The following is an 18,400-nucleotide window of genomic DNA, read 5'->3' on the forward strand; positions in this document are numbered from 1 at the left end:
GACTGATTGCGCACGGAGGGTCCATAAACTGTGGATCCCTCAGTGATCTTCCGCGTGTTCAAACAGCCAGCGTGTGACTCCCCTGTCCCCGTGACCTCATTGCTCTGCTCTCTCCTCTGTGCAGCCGAGCCCGATTCACGGTAAAGTGAAAAAAAATATGCCCTCAACGTGAGATTTACTCTGGAGCGAGGATAGATGTTACCTTTTTATCATTGAACAGGATGTATGTGATGTGGCGACTAGGTTCAATTTTGTATCCTCTTTAAAAGATTAAGGACTGGGGTGAGCGTGATTTACCACCCTTTCAGCTAAGATCCCGACGTGCGCACCGTTTAAGCTGCATAGACTCGGTCGTTTAACTCTTCTCCATTAGCAGGGTTAAGGTTAAAGAAAAAAAACATTGCTGACTTCTTTTTTTTTGCCAGCTGCTAGCGCTGATTAGCAAGGTTTGTATTTCATGTTTTGCAAGTTGCATCCATTTTAAGAAAAACAAGTCGTGTTAAAGACAGGAAATGAATACTTGCATTTAATTAAGTCTAGCCGTAGGCGGTTATCCACTGGGATTCAGACCCAGGGCCTCCTGTTTTCTAGACAGGCGCTTTAACCAACTAAGCCACAGCGCCCCGGGAGTGCTGTCCTTTTGCAGCCACTTGGACACACCACTCAGACACATCTGCATTCGGTGTGTGCTCCGCCTGCTCGCTGAGCAAGTTGCCACCTTTACATACAATAGCAACATCGACACCAAGAGAAAGGATGACAAATGGCTTTTATCTGGAACTTTTCATGTCCAAGGAGCTCAATGTGCTTTCTGTGTACAACAGGGCCACTGAACTCCACGCTGGCCACTGAACCACAGCAGTGGCTTGCTGGCTTGACATCTCCCAAGGAAAATATTGAAATCGCATGTGGAACAGGAAAATGACCCTCGAGTACGAGGGAAAAAAAAGAAAAAGATCATCTGGAGCGCGCCAACCCAGTTGGGACAGCCCAGTTTTGTCGACGAGGTGGCCGAGTGGTTAAGGTGATGGATTGCTAATCTATTGTGCTTTGCACGCATGGGTTCAAATCCCATCCTCGTCTGTTTCCATTCTGTTTTTGATCCCTATTGCTCAATGCACAGTGAAAGCATTGCATACATGTGTCTGACAATGAGAAATGGGCCCCTGAGACAGTCATTTGCCTGTTTCACAAATGATCGTATTTTACTAGAGATTCTGTTTGGGATTCAGATGTGCATTCGGACAGCAATCCCTTTCAAGAAATGATACGTTCTGGATGAGGTCAAAGGTGCATCATTTGGACACTTTGTGGGCTTGAAATACAAAGAAAATCATGTTCTATGGTACAAGATAAATACAAAACTTAAGCTTTTATTATAATTAGATTTGTTTATAAAGCATAAGCAATCATTCATTACATTAATATATGTAAAAATAACATTTTAGCATCATACGTTTAGTATATTTAGTCCCTAATGCTGAAAGAAATGATCATAGAACATGACTTCTAACCTTACCTGCGGTGTTTTTGATCCCTATTGCTCAATGCACAGTGAAAGCATTGCATACATGTGTCTGACAATGAGAAATGGGCCCCTGAGACAGTCATTTGCCTGTTTCACAAATGATCGTATTTTACTAGAGATTCTGTTTGGGATTCAGATGTGCATTCGGACAGCAATCCCTTTCAAGAAATGATACGTTCTGGATGAGGTCAAAGGTGCTGGAACACTGTATTTAGGATGTGTTTGCAGTTATTCTGTGTTTCTAGCTTCAACCCAATGATATATATATATATGCTCACTGATTTTTTGGTACATGCCCAGGGCAATAATCATTATGAGGATTTATTTCCATATGTGCTAGAGGTAGTGTTGTGAAATTCTTCAACACACTGGATCGCAGGTTTAAACCTGCACTCTTACTCCTTAAATACCAACAAATGCAGATATGTAGCAATCATATTGTAGCTGACACTCATTTGCCTATTTCACAAATGAGCATATTTTACTAGAGATTCTGTTTGGGATACGGATGTGCATTCTGACAACAATCTCTTTCAAAAAATGATTTTACCTTATCGCAGCTTTGCCCCTCTTGCCTCTTTGGAAAATATCTCCATCTTCTGGTCGTTGTTGGTAATGTCTAGACAATATCTCCATCTTGTGGTCGTTGTTGGTAATGTCTAGACAATATCTCCATCATGTGGTCGTTGTTGGTAATGTCTTCTTATGCCCTTTTTTTATTTCAATTCTTTATTAGTTGATTCTAGAATCTCTACAATAGAGCTGAAAATATCAGTTTTGTAGCAGACAATATGACATTAGTTATAGTCCAATTAAGACTTTATTACCCTGTTTGTAACATAACAAATTAAAATTGATTAAAACTAAGTTTGGAACACCAGGGAACATAAAAAATGATTTTTAGGAAAACCATGAGGTTCTCTGTGTCCGATGCCTGCAAGGGGAGAAAGCTAGAATTCTTTGCTTTTTCAAAATTTGAAAATAAACATCATATAACAACAGCTTTCATTCCTAGGAGTGAAAAATAACCATTTTTGAAGACATTTTAGTTTCTAAAACACTACAATAAAGTTAAAAACATCAGTTTTATATTACTTTTAGTATTTTTAGTGAAATTAGTCATTTATTGCACTATTTTTAATATAATCTCTAATTAAAAGTGAATAGAATTAAGTTTGGAGCAACAAGGAACACAAAAAAAAAGATTTTAAGGAAAAAAATGATGTCTTCTGTGCCAGGTGCCTGCAAGGGGAGAAAGCTAGAATCCTACCCAGGCTCCTGGAGCTCTGTCCTGGCTAAAGGAGGGTGAATCCATCCCCTTCAAAGCTCCATGAAAAAATGATCATTTAAAATTTGAAAAAAAAAACATCATATAACAACAGTTTTCATTCATAGGAGTGAAAAACAACCATTTTTGAAGACATATTAGTTTCTAAAACACTACAATAAAGTTGAAAACATCCGTTTTATATTACATTAATTTTTGTGAAATTAGTCATTTATTGCACTATTTTTAATAAAATCTCTAATTAAAAGTGATTAAAATTAAGTTTGGAGCAACAAGGAACACAAAAAAAAAGATTTTAAGGAAAAAAATGATGTCTTCTGTGCCAGGTGCCTGCAAGGGGAGAAAGCTAGAATCCTACCCAGGCTCCTGGAGCTCTGTCCTGGCTAAAGGAGGGTGAATCCATCCCATTCAAAGCTCCATGAAAAAATGATATTTTTAAATTTGAAAAAAAAAAAACATTATAGAACAACATCTCTTGGTCCACAGAGTGCAAAAATCCAACTTTGAAGAAAATCCATTGACTGATCCCCGAATCCTGAAGTTTCTTCGCATGATATTGGGCTTGCAACCACTTTCTGGAAAATGATGAAAAATGCCAAAAATGAAAAAAAAGTTATCAATTCTAGAGCCTAAGAGGAAAATAAGACAAATGTATATCTCCAAATAATTTTATGTGCTTCAGAAGAGCCCAGGAAAGTTTTTTGCATACATGAAACCACGCCCGTTTGCACGTAAGCAGACATGGTTGCACACACGACTGCATGAAAGCACGCGTGCATGCAAAATCATCCTGTTAAGCATTTGAAAAGCCGCACCACGGCGCACTTGAAATAGCTCTTACATTAGTGGTCGACACAGGAATCGCCTTTTTATTTACGCTCTTACCAACGCGATGGAAAGCAAAACAAAGCAAAGCAGAGCAAAACAAAACGAACAAACGCAAAACCCTCACGTCCCGCACTTGCATATAACGCCGTTACGTGCCCAAGCGGTATTGTACGTCATCCTAGCACTGCACCCCGGGGCGTACGGTATATGGGAATGAGCACACGCCACGAATCGTCTGAAATCACTCCCTACAGCTGTAAGGCGCCTTGAAGCGTGCACCCCCAACATTCTTCTTTGCGCATCTGTGAAAGGTAAACTCTTGAGCAAACTCTGAACCAGCTCTAAGGAAACTAATCCGATTAGACGTTACTTTGACTCATCCTTTAACAGTTTTCAGTCTCTGTCTTTAAACACCTTGCTCAGTCACATTCAAGCCACAAGTACTCTTCTCGGATGTTGCACAAACAAATCCTAATGTCTTGAAAGCATTGCAGCATGTTTGTGTCCCACTTCCCGTGGCTGCAGGACGACTGACACGAACGGACAAACACAATCTGTGGCGTTTAGCGTGACATAGTCTTGCAGGCATCGTGCTGTCTTACTGCAATACTATACCACTTGAGGAAACAGTCCATCTGGCCATGAAACTCATTTGAACGTCTAGCTACAGCAACTAACAATAACATGATTTATTCAGGATGTGTGGAATCAGCACGTCCCGGAGACAGCTTCTGAAATCGTGAGCATTCTCTGGTGGTGTCCTGGAGGGCTCCCCCGGGCATGTGTTGGTGGTATAGTGGTGAGCATAGCTACCTTCCAAGCAGTTGACCCGGATTTGATTCCTGGCCAACGCAGTGGCAAGTGTTTTCAAATGCTGTCACAAGCCTTGGATTGTGACTAGCAAAGCGAAGCCTTTTGAAAGAGCTAAAGCACTGCAAAACGGAATTGAAGGAGAATCTTACAGGGGATTCTGAGCGGTGTCTAAATAAATAAATTCACAACGTCCGCGGATGGCATTTTGCAGCTGGAAGTAGATGTCGACGCTTTTTGCACACAGCACCAAAAAAGCGTCTTTTTTGAAGGTACAGGCATTGAGCATTGGTGGTTCATTGTTAGAACTCTTGCCTGCCACGCAGGAGGCTTGGTTTCGATTCCTGGCCAGTGGCTTTTGCAGCGAACGGCTCCATCACTTGCATCCCAACTTTTGCAACTCGCAACTGAAAACCCACTGAAGCTAAGCAGGTGTGAGCCAGGTCAGTACCTGGATGAGGGTGAGCTACAGGGAAAAACAAAGCTTCCAGCTGGAAGTGGTGTTAATGGGGCCAGCGGGGAGGCGCTCACCCTGAGGTCTGTGCGGGTCCCAATCTCCCAATATAGTGACGGAGAAGCTCTGTTGTAAAAGGGCGCTGTCTTTTGGATGAGATGTAAAACCGAGGTCATAGTGCTCTGTGGTCATTAAAAATGACCACCAAAACCTTTGACAAAAGCTCTTGGTAATTGATGGTCTTCAATAATGTTTCTCCTTTAGGTACATTTAAAATCAGCTGAATAATGCTGTGAAACCATGAAACTGCATGAGAAAGCCCGTACACTGAATTACAAGGCTTTCTATTCAAAGGAGGACAAAAGAAATTCCCTGAGTTCGATTTTTTGCAGCACAGAGAGGGGCACTGTCATAAGGCCGGTTAGCTCAGTTGGTTAGAGCGTGGTGCAAATAACGCCAAGGTCGCGGGTTCGAGCCCCGTACGGGCCATGTCCTTTTCTCCTCTCTTACCAAAGCTGTTAGGTTCCTTTCCTTGGTGAGATGGGTTGTCCTGCAACGCTGCCACACAGTGCCGACAGACAAGAGTGTTGCGGGAGAAGAGAAAAGTGTTTGAAGATTTAAGAGTGTCTTAGGTGGAGCCAAAATCAAGTGTCACAAATGCAAGTGGGAAGATTTCCAATGTTTAATATGGTCAAAATAAGCGGAAGTTACCAGCTGGTCCGGCACAGTCTGCCATGCTTTTGTCATATACTGTAAAGTGGTGTCGAACTGGAGCCTCACCATTTGCATATGTGAGGCTCCAGTTATACATCGATTGTCACATTAAATGACAAAAATGAAGAGAGGTAAAGCAGCTGGAGAGGTTTTCTTACAACTTTTGAGCTGACACAGTTTTGGAAAATGTTTCCTTCACGCTGCACTGTACAATATAGGCAGCCAAGAGTCTCCAAAACAAAACAGAATTGACAGATAGGAGAAAATTCCCACTCGTCCTGAAGTTCCCAAAATCCAGCACTGAGCGTAAACAAAGTGTCTAAGTAGCGTGTGAATGCTAACCCTAACCCTAGCAGGAGTTTGAGCAATCCAGCACTGAGAGTAAAAAGATGAGTCAAAGTAACGTCTAATCGGATTAGTTTCCTTAGAGCTGGTTCAGAGTTTGCTCAAGAGTTTACCTTTCACAGATGCGCAAAGAAGAATGTTGGGGGTGCAGGCTTCAAGGCGCCTTACAGCTGTAGGGAGTGATTCGAGACGATTCGTGGCGTGTGCTCGTTCCCATATACCTTACGCCCCGGGGTGCAGTGCTAGGATGACGTACAATACCGCTTGGGCACGTAACGGCGTTATATGCAAGTGCGGGACGTGAGTGTTTTCGTTTGTTCGTTTTGTTTTGCTCTGCTTTGCTTTGTTTTGCTTTCCATCGCGTTGGTAAGAGCGTAAATAAAAAGGCGATTCCTGTGTCTACCACTAATGTAAGAGCTATTTCAAGTGCGACGTGGTGCAGCTTTTCAAATGCTTGTGGGCATTTCTCTGTTGTTGATTCTTTTTTTGTGTGTAACAAAGTGGCATTTTCATGTCCGGACGGGGAGACTTTATCATTCCGACATGAAGCCACCCTTAAGTCCTCTGAGGCGTGTCTGTCTGCAAGGCTTGTATTTTGGAAATGTTTTTTTGAAACGGAAAACGACTTTGAAATAGGCTTCCGCTGGCGCCTCGCGATCCAGGTAAGATTGTAGCAAGAACGCAGCGGCGGTGGGGCTTGCTGTAGTCGTGGCTGAGTGGTTAAGGCGATGGACTAGAAATCCATTGGGGTCTCCCCGCACAGGTTCCAATCTTGCCGACTACGTTGTCCGCCTTCAGTCGGTGTGTTTCGGCACAAGCAAAGAAGCGCGCCTCTTTGCTGTTCCTGGTGGTTTTAAAACGCCCAATCGCTTGTACCCGCTGCCTTGGAAATAAGTTCTTCAGCGTCCGCAAATGGCATTTTGCAGCTGGAAGCATATGTCGACGCGTTTTGCACAGAGCACCAAAAAAGCGTCTTTTTTGAAGGGACAGGCACTGAGCATTGGTGGTTCAGTGGTAGAATTCTCGCCTGCCACGCGGGAGGCTCGGGTTCGATTCCCGGCCAATGCAGTGGCTTTTGCAGCGAGCAGCTCCATCACTTGCATCCCCTTGCAACTCGCAACTGAAAACCCACTGAAGCTAAGCAGGTGTGAGCCAGGTCAGAATCCGGATGAGGGTGAGCTACAGGGAAAAACAAAGCTTCCAGCTGGAAGCGGTGTTAATGGTGCCGGCGGGGGGGCGCTCACCCTGAGGTCTGTGCGGGTCCCAATGCCCCAGTATAGTGACGGAGATGCTGTGTTGTAAAAGGGCGCTGTCTTTTTGGATAAAACCGAGGTCACAGCACTCTGTGGTCATTCAAAATGACCACCAAAACCTTTGACAAAAGCTCTTGGTAATTGATGGTCTTCAATAATGCTTCTCCTTTAGGTACATTTTAAATCAGCTGAAAAATGCTGTGAAATGGGGGGGCAGTTCAGGCCAGTGTAGGATTTGGGTTACAAGAACCATGAAACTGCACGAGAAAGCCCGTACACTGATTACACGGCTTTCTATTCAAAGGAGGACAAAAGAAATTCCCTGAGTTTGATTTTTTGCAGCACAGAGAGGAGCACTGTCATGAGGCCGGTTAGCTCAGTTGGTTAGAGCGTGGTGCTAATAACGCCAAGGTCGCGGGTTTGAGCCCTGTACGGGCCAGGTCTAGGTCCAGGTCCCTGTTTATGAAACAGGCAAATGACTGTCTCAGGGGCCCATTCCTCATTCTCAAGACACATGTATGCAGTATGTACACCGTGCATTGAGCAATAGGGACTGAATACACCACAGGTAAGGTTAGAAGTCATTCTGAGGTGCCACATGTGAGGGATACAGCTAGGCATCCGAAATGTAGGGTTTGAGGCCCTTCAGGAGTACTGCATCCTTTGAGACAGACCCGTGCATGTTAAACAAATGATCATTTCTTTCGGCATTAGGGACTAAATATACTAAACATATGATGCTAAAATGTTATTTTCACATATATTAATGTAATAAATGATTGCTTATGCTTTATAAACAAATCTAATTAAAATAAAAGCTTAAGTTTTGTATTTATCTTGTACCATAGAACATGATTTTCTTTGTATTTCAAGCCCACAAAGTGTCCAAATGACGCACTACATGATATAAGGAAGATTATCACATGCATATCGGTATTATCTTTCTTATGAAAATGCATTCCTTTCATTACCTTTTACTTTTTAAAATGAACTCAAATTGAGTATAATGTAATAATTTAAGTAGAATAGATTCTAATAATATAATGATCCAGTGTTTTGCACTACTTCACTGCTTCACTGCTCTATGCCATCTGGAAATAAATCCTCAGACTGCTTACTGCCCTGGGCATGTACCAATAAATTAAAGGAGCACATCTGTTTATCACTGCGTTGAAGCAGGAGACACACAGTCTCTGCAAACACATCCTAGATACAGTGTTCCAGCACCTTTGACCTCATCCAGAACGTATCATTTCTTGAAAGGGATTGCTGTCCGAATGCACATCTGAATCCCAAACAGAACCTCTAGTAAAATACGATCATTTGTGAAACAGGCAAATGACTGTCTCAGGGGCCCATTCCTCATTGTCAGACACATGTATGGAATGCTTTCACTGTGCATTGAGCAATAGGGATTAAAAACACCGCAGGTAAGGTTAGATGTCATGTTCTATGATCATTTCTTTCGGCATTAGGGACTAAATATACTAAACGTATGATGCTAAAATGTTATTTTCACATATATTAATGTAATAAATGATTGCTTATGCTTTATAAACAAATCTAATTAAAATAAAAGCTTAAGTTTTGTATTTATCTTGTACCATAGAACATGATTTTCTTTGTATTTCAAGCCCACAAAGTGTCCAAATGTTCTATGATCATTTCTTTCAGCATTAGGGACTAAATATACCAAACGTATGATGCTAAAATCCTGAAAAAAGGATGTGCTCCATCTCGTCAGTAGATTGGATTCCAAAACTGATTTGGGTCAATATACATTACCTTTGAAATTAAAGTACAGTCTACTGTAGGGAACCATCAACTTAGAAAGCATTGGCCTTCCCTGGGGGTCAGGTAGGTGCAAAAGATAAACTTTTATCCTATCTTTACCTTAAGATAAGTGGCCAAGCAGTATTTTTCCAAGTTTCACCAAGCACATCATGTTGCCATAGTAGACAAAGTTCTATAAAATGTTAAATAACTTTTAAAAAAAGCATCTTGGTCTTACAGTACTGTACAAGGTGAATTAAACTGTCCCTGGTAATAAAAAGTAATTAGAAGCATCTCAGAAACTTTATCTCTAGAAACATTAGCTGTTTTATATCATGTAATTTAGTGTGATGTTGTCAGAATTCAAGGACATTATCACACACAGAAATTGGTTCAGTTAAATCTAAAAAACACAGCTAAACATGGGTTTAAATGTAACAGAAGTCTTACCTCTTGTCAAAAGATTTAATTCAAGAAGCGATGTAATAAATGATTGCTTATGCTTTATAAAGAAATCTAATTAAAATAAAAGCTTAAGTTTTGTATTTATCTTGTACCATAGAACATGATTTTCTTTGTATTTGAAGCCCACAAAGTGTCCAAATGATGCACTACATGATATAAGGAAGATTATCACATGCATATCGGTATTATCTTTCTTATGAAAATGCATTCCTTTCATTACCTTTTACTTTTTAAAATGAACTCAAATTGTGTATAATGTAATAATTTAAGTAGAATAGATTCAGGTAGGAAATATAGAGTCATGATGTTTATGGCTGACATCATTTCACATGGGTGAATTTTAAGCTAAGAAATAAAAACATTTACAATGAAGATACCATTACTTAATTTTAAATGCCTTTAAAAAATAAATACCTCCTGAGAATAATTTGCCACTCCCAGATCCTTGGTAAGGTACTGTTTGAATCCAATCAGGAGAGGAGCATCCAGGGAGTGCTTTCTATAGAGTCCAGCTTGGGCCACTCTCTTCCGGCCTGCTGATACTTTTTAACTACTCAGGGCCTGTAAGGATATAAAACACCGGTTTAAACATTTTATACCTATAAGACAAATTAGAATTTTAGTAAAAAATAGATACATCTGAAAAATAAAAAGTCTTACTGCTGATAGAGTTCTTCAGAGCTCATATCTTCCCTTTCCTTATCCGCTTCTGTTTCAGTTTCTAGAGCAGCCTCTGGCATCTCTTCCTCCTGGACAGCGGCCTCTTGCTCAGGGCCGCTGGAATGCAGGTATATTCTTTTCAACATGCTTTTACATAATATGTTGTAACAATGATTTCAAAAAGAAACTACAGAAGCCTTACAGATTAAAAATATCTCACCTTGCCAATGTGTCTTCAGGCTTCCCATGTACAAAAAGGCCCAAGGACTCTAGCAGTCTTACAACCACTATCCTGTTTGCCTCACCAGACACGATCTCTATTCTGTGGTAATCCACGATGACCCCATTCTTCAGGTGATTCATCATGTCCTCCCTCGCCTGTTGAGAGGCCATCCTGATCTCTTCTGCCGTGGCGTGCTTCATACACGCCCTCTTCAAGTGAGCAGGAAGCTGATCAAGAGTATTCAGGCACATCTTGCACACCAGGGGAATCCTCGCGGGTTTCCTTTGAAAATAAATAATACCATCTGTGTATAGAAACAAGCTAAGACTGATTTCTTAAATTATCCTTAATTTTCTCTCTCATAGTTTGAGCATAATGATTTTATTGCATTTATATAAGAATTGCTCATTGCTCCAAAATAAATAATGGTTTCATAAAAAAGTGAGCACTTACTTGGTCTCAGTCACAGACTTTCCAATAGAAGCCATTGTGGAGTTCAGCAACTGCAGGTCCTAGAAGTGGGGAAGGAATTTTAAAAGAGAAATTGAATTACAATACAGAAGGAATGGCTGAGGGATCACTGAAATATATATATACAAATTCCAAAGACTGAGTCCATATAGAAACAACTACCTTTCATTTTCAGTATAAGAAAAAAAAAACATTATCTTCCAAAGCATCATAAAATTGTCCCTTCTTCCCCGTGACCTCATTGCTCTGCTCTCTCCTCTGTGCAGCTGAGCCCGACTCACGGTAAAATGGAAAAAAATATGCCCTCGACGTGAAATTTACTCTGGAGCGAGCCAGTGTTGCGCATAGCTGCCTTCAAAGCAGTTGACCCAGGTTCGATTCCCGGCCAATGCAGTTGCAAATGTTTTCAAATGCTGTCATGAGCCTTGGATTGTGACTAGCAAAGTGAAGCCTTTTGAAAGAGCTAAAGCACTGCAAAACGGAATTGAAGGAGAATCTTACAGGGGATTCTGAGCAGTGTCTGCATACATGCAGTCAGATAAAGGTGCTGAAAGCTTGAGCTACTCTCAATGTCATGCTGCCCTTCCCCGGAGTAAATCTGTTACATTGAAAGAATGCTTCTGGCAGGTTCAAAAAGGGACCCTTGTTAATTGGAGAAATCAATGATTTCGAATGAATTCTGTACGCGTTAAAAGACAGCTATACACAGAAAACATGCAGGACACTGCTCATGATGTTTCCCGAGCCGAAACACAGTGCGTTTTTCCAAGCCATTTGACAAAGCCCACCCACTGAAAACTGCAGCAGATCGTGTAAAGACGTTCAACTTTGTAACTACTGCACGCACAGGAAGCAGAATAAATTCCTCTTTTCAAACTGTCAAAGGTTTGCTTTGCGAACGCTGCAGGACATCGCACAATCTCTTTTGAACAGGGACAAACGATTTCTTATGGGGCGCAGTAAGTACAGACGTTTAAAATGCTCCACTCATGCCGACGATGCAGCATGAAGAAGCGCAACCTAACGTTTGACAGACAAAAGCCAGGCGCCGCTACGAGCAATATGAAATCAAACTGACAGCACACGGCGTTTCGCGCTGACACAAAAGTAATCTCGACAGACGCTGTTCTCTGCATAAAGCTGAAAGAGCTAAAGAGCGTTTCTGTTGACACGTAACAAGCTCGTTTCTTTCTACCATGATATCACCATGACCAAATCTGTCTTTAAACACCTTGCTCAGTCTCTGACGAGACTGTCAAAAATTGCTTTCGCCGATTGTATTGCAAACCGGCGGAAGCGGGGTATTGGGAAAAGTTTTCAACTAGCAATAATCGCGCCTCGGCTAAACCTCACAGGCTACGATACTGCCACTGCGCAAAGCTGACGGTTGCCAAGCAACCGCGGGGATCCTATGGAAATCGTTATCGATCGTCTCATGGCATGTCGTTGCTATAACGCTTCATATTTGTCGTCTTCTTCTTCTTCTAGCTTGAGGTTTTGAAGAATTTCATGACAGACAAGGGCTCCGTTGGGAACAAAGGGCGTTGTGAGAAAACCGTTGCTTATTTTCAGCAGCAGAAATACAACCCTTTAAATAAAAGATGACAGAACAATGACGAAGGTCATGCCGGGAGGAACTCATGCACTATAGAGGAAAGGGGGCGGGCACGTACAGTTCACATTCAAGCCACAAGTACTCTTCTTGGATGTTGCACAAACAAATCCTAACGTCTTGAAAGCATTGCAGCATGTTTGTGTCCCACTTCCCGTGGCTGCGGGACGACTGACAAGAACGGACAAACAATCTGTGGCGTTTAGCGTGACATAGTCTTGCAGGCATCGTGCTGTCTCACTGCAATACTATACCGCTGGAGGAAACAGTCCATCTGGCCATGAAACTCATTTGAACGTCTAGCTACAGCAACTAACAATATCATGATTTATTCAGGATGTGTGGAATCAGCACGTCCCGGAGACAGCTTCCGAAATCGTGAGCATTCTCTGGTGGTAGGGGCGTTCAAGATGCCGCTCAGGTGGGAGGTAAAGTTTAGTGGTTGGGGAGTTTTTTTGAGTTTTTCATGACCTGAATGTTAATTTTTGCTTTTTTTGACTACAGAAAAATAAGGACTTAACACTAGTTGTTTAAACTTCAGTTATAATTGAAAGAACAAAAAAACGATTTTTTTTTAGGTTTAAAAAGTCCGATATGAGTAACACTGGGAAAAGAAAAGAGAGTGCTGGGTCTTCGAAGGAGAACTCTAAGATACCTCAATCGTATATGTATAGCACTACAAAAAAATCGATGGCAACTAAAGGGAAAAGTGAAGCAGCTGCAGGGGCAGCAAGAGGGCGGAGGTGCCGCGCGCCCGGCCGACGTGTTGGACCGGTGCGCTTTACGTGCTGAAATAAACACGCGACAGCCCCGAAATGTTTCCAGAGTGCTGTGCACTGAAGACTTGCCTGGTGCTCCTCCGTGCAGATTGTTTGTCCTCCTCCAGTGCGGGACGAGCCAACACAAGGGAGCGCATTCGCCAACATCCAGGCACGCAATGCGATTTGGAAAGCAGCTCCTTTCCAAAGAGTTGCACACGAACGATCCTTCAGTCCCGTTCGGGGGGCACGGAACCCCCGCCACACACAGCTTCAAGTAGCGAGTCAGGCGCAGGGACTTTCGCTTACGGCCACACCACCCTGAACACGCCTGATCTCGTCTGATCTCGGAAGCTAAGCAGCGTCGGGCCTGGTTAGTACTTGGATGGAAGACTGCCTGGGAATACCAGGTGCTGTAAGCTTTTGCTCTCCCGGCCAGCAGGGGTCGCCGTTGGTGCCGTAGGCTTTGGGAGGAAAACCTGCAGAATGGAAAGGTGATCTATAGCCTCATCTCTAGAGATGTTTTGTTGCTGTGGCATGTGTGTGACCCATATTCGAAAAAAAAAACCCGTCTGTAAAACGAATATCGAAGCTGCCTCTAAATCTGCAAATGAAGATGAGTCGATAAACCACTCGTTTTTCGTATAACTAGACATATATTCATTTGTTACCGATTTCATTCATTGAGCACGAATACAATAGAGGTACAGCCATTCACTGTTTGACATGTCTGCACTGGTACAGAACCGAGCAATCAGAAAACGGGTGAAACTGTCTTTAGACTCAGCATACAGTACCGAGGCCCCCCATGACCAAATAAAGGCTAACCTCGATAATCAGCCTAAAGAACGCAGACTACAGCAAAACGACTGACTTTGAAAAGGGAATGAACGTCCGGAAGGAGTAGTGGAACTAGCTTGAGATGCTTCTCCGGACCCCTAACTAAAAGCCAGCGAGAACCAGCAGCGGCGTCCACTCCTGTCGAACCGGGATCCTTCCGCAGCCACGCAGCTCGTGGTGTCCTAACCCTCCCGTATCTGATTTTGGACCAAGCACATCAGGGGAGAGCGCGAACGCAGTCCCCCACTACCAGAAATTATGCAGTCGAGATTCCCACATTTGGGGAATTCGCAGGGGTCAGCACAGCCGGAGTGCAATGGCCGAGCCTCGCCCTGGGTGAACCTCCTTCTTGATCAAGGTATCTCCCCTGCCAGGTAAGTATGAGTTAAACAGGCCCCTGCAAGCGGCCCGCACCCACAGCACAAATCGCGCAGCCTAGGCCACCTCCTCGCCCTGCACGCCACCGCCTCCTGCTGGGCCCACTCTTTCACACACTCACACGCCACACTAACACTCAAAAGTGTGGGCAAAACGAGAAAACGAGCGCGCCGTTTCCTACACATCTGCAGTCGCCGTTGCGCATTCGCAGCATGTCCCGGGATGCAATTCGGCCTCATTGCGACGTGCGCCTGCCACACACCGAACAAACCTTTTCAGCAATTTCCAAAAAACGGGCCTGCTTGCCTGCCCACAAGGCTCCGTCTCTTACCTGCTCTCCAGAGCCTGCTGCCTTCTGTGCTTTTCTCTCGGCACCGCTGCAGTGCACACAACTCCTGCAGCGGGAGGGGGGGAGAAAGTTCCCGCGCTCTGCCGCAGGGAAGGCTCGCTCCGTGCGCACACGTCCTTTCGATGCCAGTCCAACAAGTGCTCCGCATTAGCTGCGTCGGGGCTCCAATGGCCACAATGCCGGGGAATGGCACCTGTAAAGTGTTAATTGGGGCACAGGAACAGCCCGTCTCGTCTCGGGGGGGGCGGCTTCAGAGACAATACAGCAAACACAGCGGGGCGGGGGAAGAAGACGACACCACACATGCGGGTACATTCAGCTCCGGCGGGAACGAGACATTTGTCGGTCTTTTCAAGTGCCGAGAGCCGAGCAATCCTTCACTTGTATCGTTTCTCCCCGGTGACTAGATCTGGCCCTGCGACTCTCGACTGGGCTCACCCCCGGGGCAGCCCAGCAGGTGTGAGCCTGGCCGGCACCCGGATGGGAGATTCCACCCCGGAAAAGCTCCGGTTGCTGCTGCTCCTGCAAGAGGTGTGACTGGGACCAGTAGGGAGCGCTCACCCTGCGGGCTGTGTGGCTCTCTTACGCCCCAGCCTCCTGATGGCGACACTCTGCTGCACAAACAGGCGCCGTCCTTCGGGGGAGGCGTCAAACCGAGGTCCCGACCCTCCTTGGCCATTAGGAAACCCCAGGGCTCAATGAATGAAATCGGTAACAAATGAATAAATGTCTAGTTATACGAAAAACGAGTGGTTTATCGACTCATCTTCATTTGCAGATTTAGAGGCAGCTTCGATATTCGTTTTACAGACGGGTTTTTTTTTTTTGAATATGGGTCACACACATGCCACAGCAACAAAACATCTCTAGAGATGAGGCTATAGATCACCTTTCCATCCTGCAGGTTTTCCTCCCAAAGCCTACGGCACCAACGGCGACCCCTGCTGGCCGGGAGAGCAAAAGCTTACAGCACCTGGTATTCCCAGGCGGTCTCCCATCCAAGTACTAACCAGGCCCAACCCTGCTTAGCTTCCGAGATCAGACAAGATCGGGCGTGTCCAGGGTGGTGTGGCCGTAAGCGAGAGCCCTGGCGCATGACTCGCTACTTGAAGCTGTGTGTGGCGGGGGTTCCATGCCCCCCGAGCGGGACTGAAGGATCGTTCGTGTGCAACTCTTTGGAAAGGAGCTGCTTTCCAAATCGCATTGCGTGCCTGGATGTTGGCGAATGCGCTCCCTTGTGTTGGCTCGTCCTGCACTGGAGGAGGACAAACAATCTGCACGGAGGAGCACCAGGCAAGTCTTCAGTGCACAGCACTCTGGAAACATTTCGGGGCTGTCGCGTGTTTATTTCAGCACGTAAAGCGCACCGGTCCAACACGTCGGCCGGGCGCGCGGCGCCTCCGCCCTCTTGCTGCCCCTGCAGCTGCTTCACTTTTCCCTTTAGTTGCCATCGATTTTTTTGTAGTGCTATACATATACGATTGAGGTATCTTAGAGTTCTCCTTCGAAGACCCAGCACTCTCTTTTCTTTTCCCAGTGTTACTCATATCGGACTTTTTAAACATAAAAGGGTTAACCCTAAAGAAATCGTTTTTTTTTCTTTCAATTATAACTGAAGTTTAAACAACTAGTGTTAAGTCCTTATTTTTCTGTAGTCAAAAAAAGCAAAAATTAACATTCAGGTCATGAAAAACTCAAAAAAACTCCCCAACAACTAAACTTTACCTCCCACCTGAGCGCCATCTTGAACGCCCCTACCACCAGAGAATGCTCACGATTTCGGAAGCTGTCTCCGGGACGTGCTGATTCCACACATCCTGAATAAATCATGATATTGTTAGTTGCTGTAGCTAGACGTTCAAATGAGTTTCATGGCCAGATGGACTGTTTCCTCCAGCGGTATAGTATTGCAGTGAGACAGCACGATGCCTGCAAGACTATGTCACGCTAAACGCCACAGATTGTTTGTCCGTTCTTGTCAGTCGTCCCGCAGCCACGGGAAGTGGGACACAAACATGCTGCAATGCTTTCAAGACGTTAGGATTTGTTTGTGCAACATCCAAGAAGAGTACTTGTGGCTTGAATGTGAACTGTACGTGCCCGCCCCCTTTCCTCTATAGTGCATGAGTTCCTCCCGGCATGACCTTCGTCATTGTTCTGTCATCTTTTATTTAAAGGGTTGTATTTCTGCTGCTGAAAATAAGCAACGGTTTTCTCACAACGCCCTTTGTTCCCAACGGAGCCCTTGTCTGTCATGAAATTCTTCAAAACCTCAAGCTAGAAGAAGAAGAAGACGACAAATATGAAGCGTTATAGCAACGACATGCCATGAGACGATCGATAACGATTTCCATAGAATCCCCGCGGTTGCTTGGCAACCGTCAGCTTTGCGCAGTGGCAGTATCGTAGCCTGTGAGGTTTAGCCGAGGCGCGATTATTGCTAGTTGAAAACTTTTCCCAATACCCCGCTTCCGCCGGTTTGCAATACAATCGGCGAAAGCAATTTTTGACAGTCTCGTCAGAGACTGAGCAAGGTGTTTAAAGACAGATTTGGTCATGGTGATATCATGGTAGAAAGAAACGAGCTTGTTACGTGTCAACAGAAACGCTCTTTAGCTCTTTCAGCTTTATGCAGAGAACAGCGTCTGTCGAGATTACTTTTGTGTCAGCGCGAAACGCCGTGTGCTGTCAGTTTGATTTCATATTGCTCGTAGCGGCGCCTGGCTTTTGTCTGTCAAACGTTAGGTTGCGCTTCTTCATGCTGCATCGTCGGCATGAGTGGAGCATTTTAAACGTCTGTACTTACTGCGCCCCATAAGAAATCGTTTGTCCCTGTTCAAAAGAGATTGTGCGATGTCCTGCAGCGTTCGCAAAGCAAACCTTTGACAGTTTGAAAAGAGGAATTTATTCTGCTTCCTGTGCGTGCAGTAGTTACAAAGTTGAACGTCTTTACACGATCTGCTGCAGTTTTCAGTGGGTGGGCTTTGTCAAATGGCTTGGAAAAACGCACTGTGTTTCGGCTCGGGAAACATCATGAGCAGTGTCCTGCATGTTTTCTGTGTATAGCTGTCTTTTAACGCGTACAGAATTCATTCGAAATCATTGTTTTCTCCAATTAACAAGGGTCCCTTTTTGAACCTGCCAGAAGCATTCTTTCAATGTAACAGATTTACTCCGGGGAAGGGCAGCATGACATTGAGAGTAGCTCAAGCTTTCAGCACCTTTATCTGACTGCATGTATGCAGACACTGCTCAGAATCCCCTGTAAGATTCTCCTTCAATTCCGTTTTGCAGTGCTTTAGCTCTTTCAAAAGGCTTCACTTTGCTAGTCACAATCCAAGGCTCATGACAGCATTTGAAAACATTTGCAACTGCATTGGCCGGGAATCGAACCTGGGTCAACTGCTTTGAAGGCAGCTATGCGCAACACTGGCTCGCTCCAGAGTAAATTTCACGTCGAGGGCATATTTTTTTCCATTTTACCGTGAGTCGGGCTCAGCTGCACAGAGGAGAGAGCAGAGCAATGAGGTCACGGGGAAGAAGGGACAATTTTATGATGCTTTGGAAGATAATGTTTTTTTTTTTCTTATACTGAAAATGAAAGGTAGTTGTTTCTATATGGACTCAGTCTTTGGAATTTGTATATATATA

The 18,400-nt window shown here is 44.2% G+C and overlaps 7 non-coding genes across 7 annotated transcripts; 4 read left to right on the plus strand and 3 right to left on the minus strand.

Annotated features, from left to right (window-relative positions):
- The first annotated feature begins 1,001 nt into the window (after positions 1–1,001).
- Positions 1,002–1,083, plus strand: trnas-gcu (transfer RNA serine (anticodon GCU)). Its single transcript has one exon. It is a non-coding gene; the product is annotated as a tRNA-Ser (tRNA).
- A 5,881-nt stretch (positions 1,084–6,964) lies between these two features.
- Positions 6,965–7,035, plus strand: trnag-gcc (transfer RNA glycine (anticodon GCC)). The gene has a single exon. It is a non-coding gene; the product is annotated as a tRNA-Gly (tRNA).
- Positions 7,036–12,052: 5,017 nt separating this feature from the next.
- On the minus strand, positions 12,053–12,194 carry LOC138235842 (U4 spliceosomal RNA). The gene has a single exon (XR_011188377.1). It is a non-coding gene; the product is annotated as a U4 spliceosomal RNA (small nuclear RNA).
- Positions 12,195–13,485: 1,291 nt separating this feature from the next.
- On the plus strand, positions 13,486–13,604 carry LOC138235815 (5S ribosomal RNA). Its single transcript, XR_011188356.1, has one exon. It is a non-coding gene; the product is annotated as a 5S ribosomal RNA (ribosomal RNA).
- A 636-nt stretch (positions 13,605–14,240) lies between these two features.
- LOC138235823 (U1 spliceosomal RNA) lies at positions 14,241–14,404 on the minus strand. Its single transcript, XR_011188362.1, has one exon. It is a non-coding gene; the product is annotated as a U1 spliceosomal RNA (small nuclear RNA).
- Positions 14,405–15,710: 1,306 nt separating this feature from the next.
- LOC138235773 (5S ribosomal RNA) lies at positions 15,711–15,829 on the minus strand. The gene has a single exon (XR_011188315.1). It is a non-coding gene; the product is annotated as a 5S ribosomal RNA (ribosomal RNA).
- A 1,303-nt stretch (positions 15,830–17,132) lies between these two features.
- Positions 17,133–17,274, plus strand: LOC138235843 (U4 spliceosomal RNA). The gene has a single exon (XR_011188378.1). It is a non-coding gene; the product is annotated as a U4 spliceosomal RNA (small nuclear RNA).
- The last annotated feature ends 1,126 nt before the right edge of the window (positions 17,275–18,400 follow it).

Source organism: Lepisosteus oculatus, unplaced genomic scaffold, assembly GCF_040954835.1.
Source record: "Lepisosteus oculatus isolate fLepOcu1 unplaced genomic scaffold, fLepOcu1.hap2 HAP2_SCAFFOLD_83, whole genome shotgun sequence".
Lineage (NCBI taxonomy): Eukaryota > Metazoa > Chordata > Actinopteri > Semionotiformes > Lepisosteidae > Lepisosteus > Lepisosteus oculatus.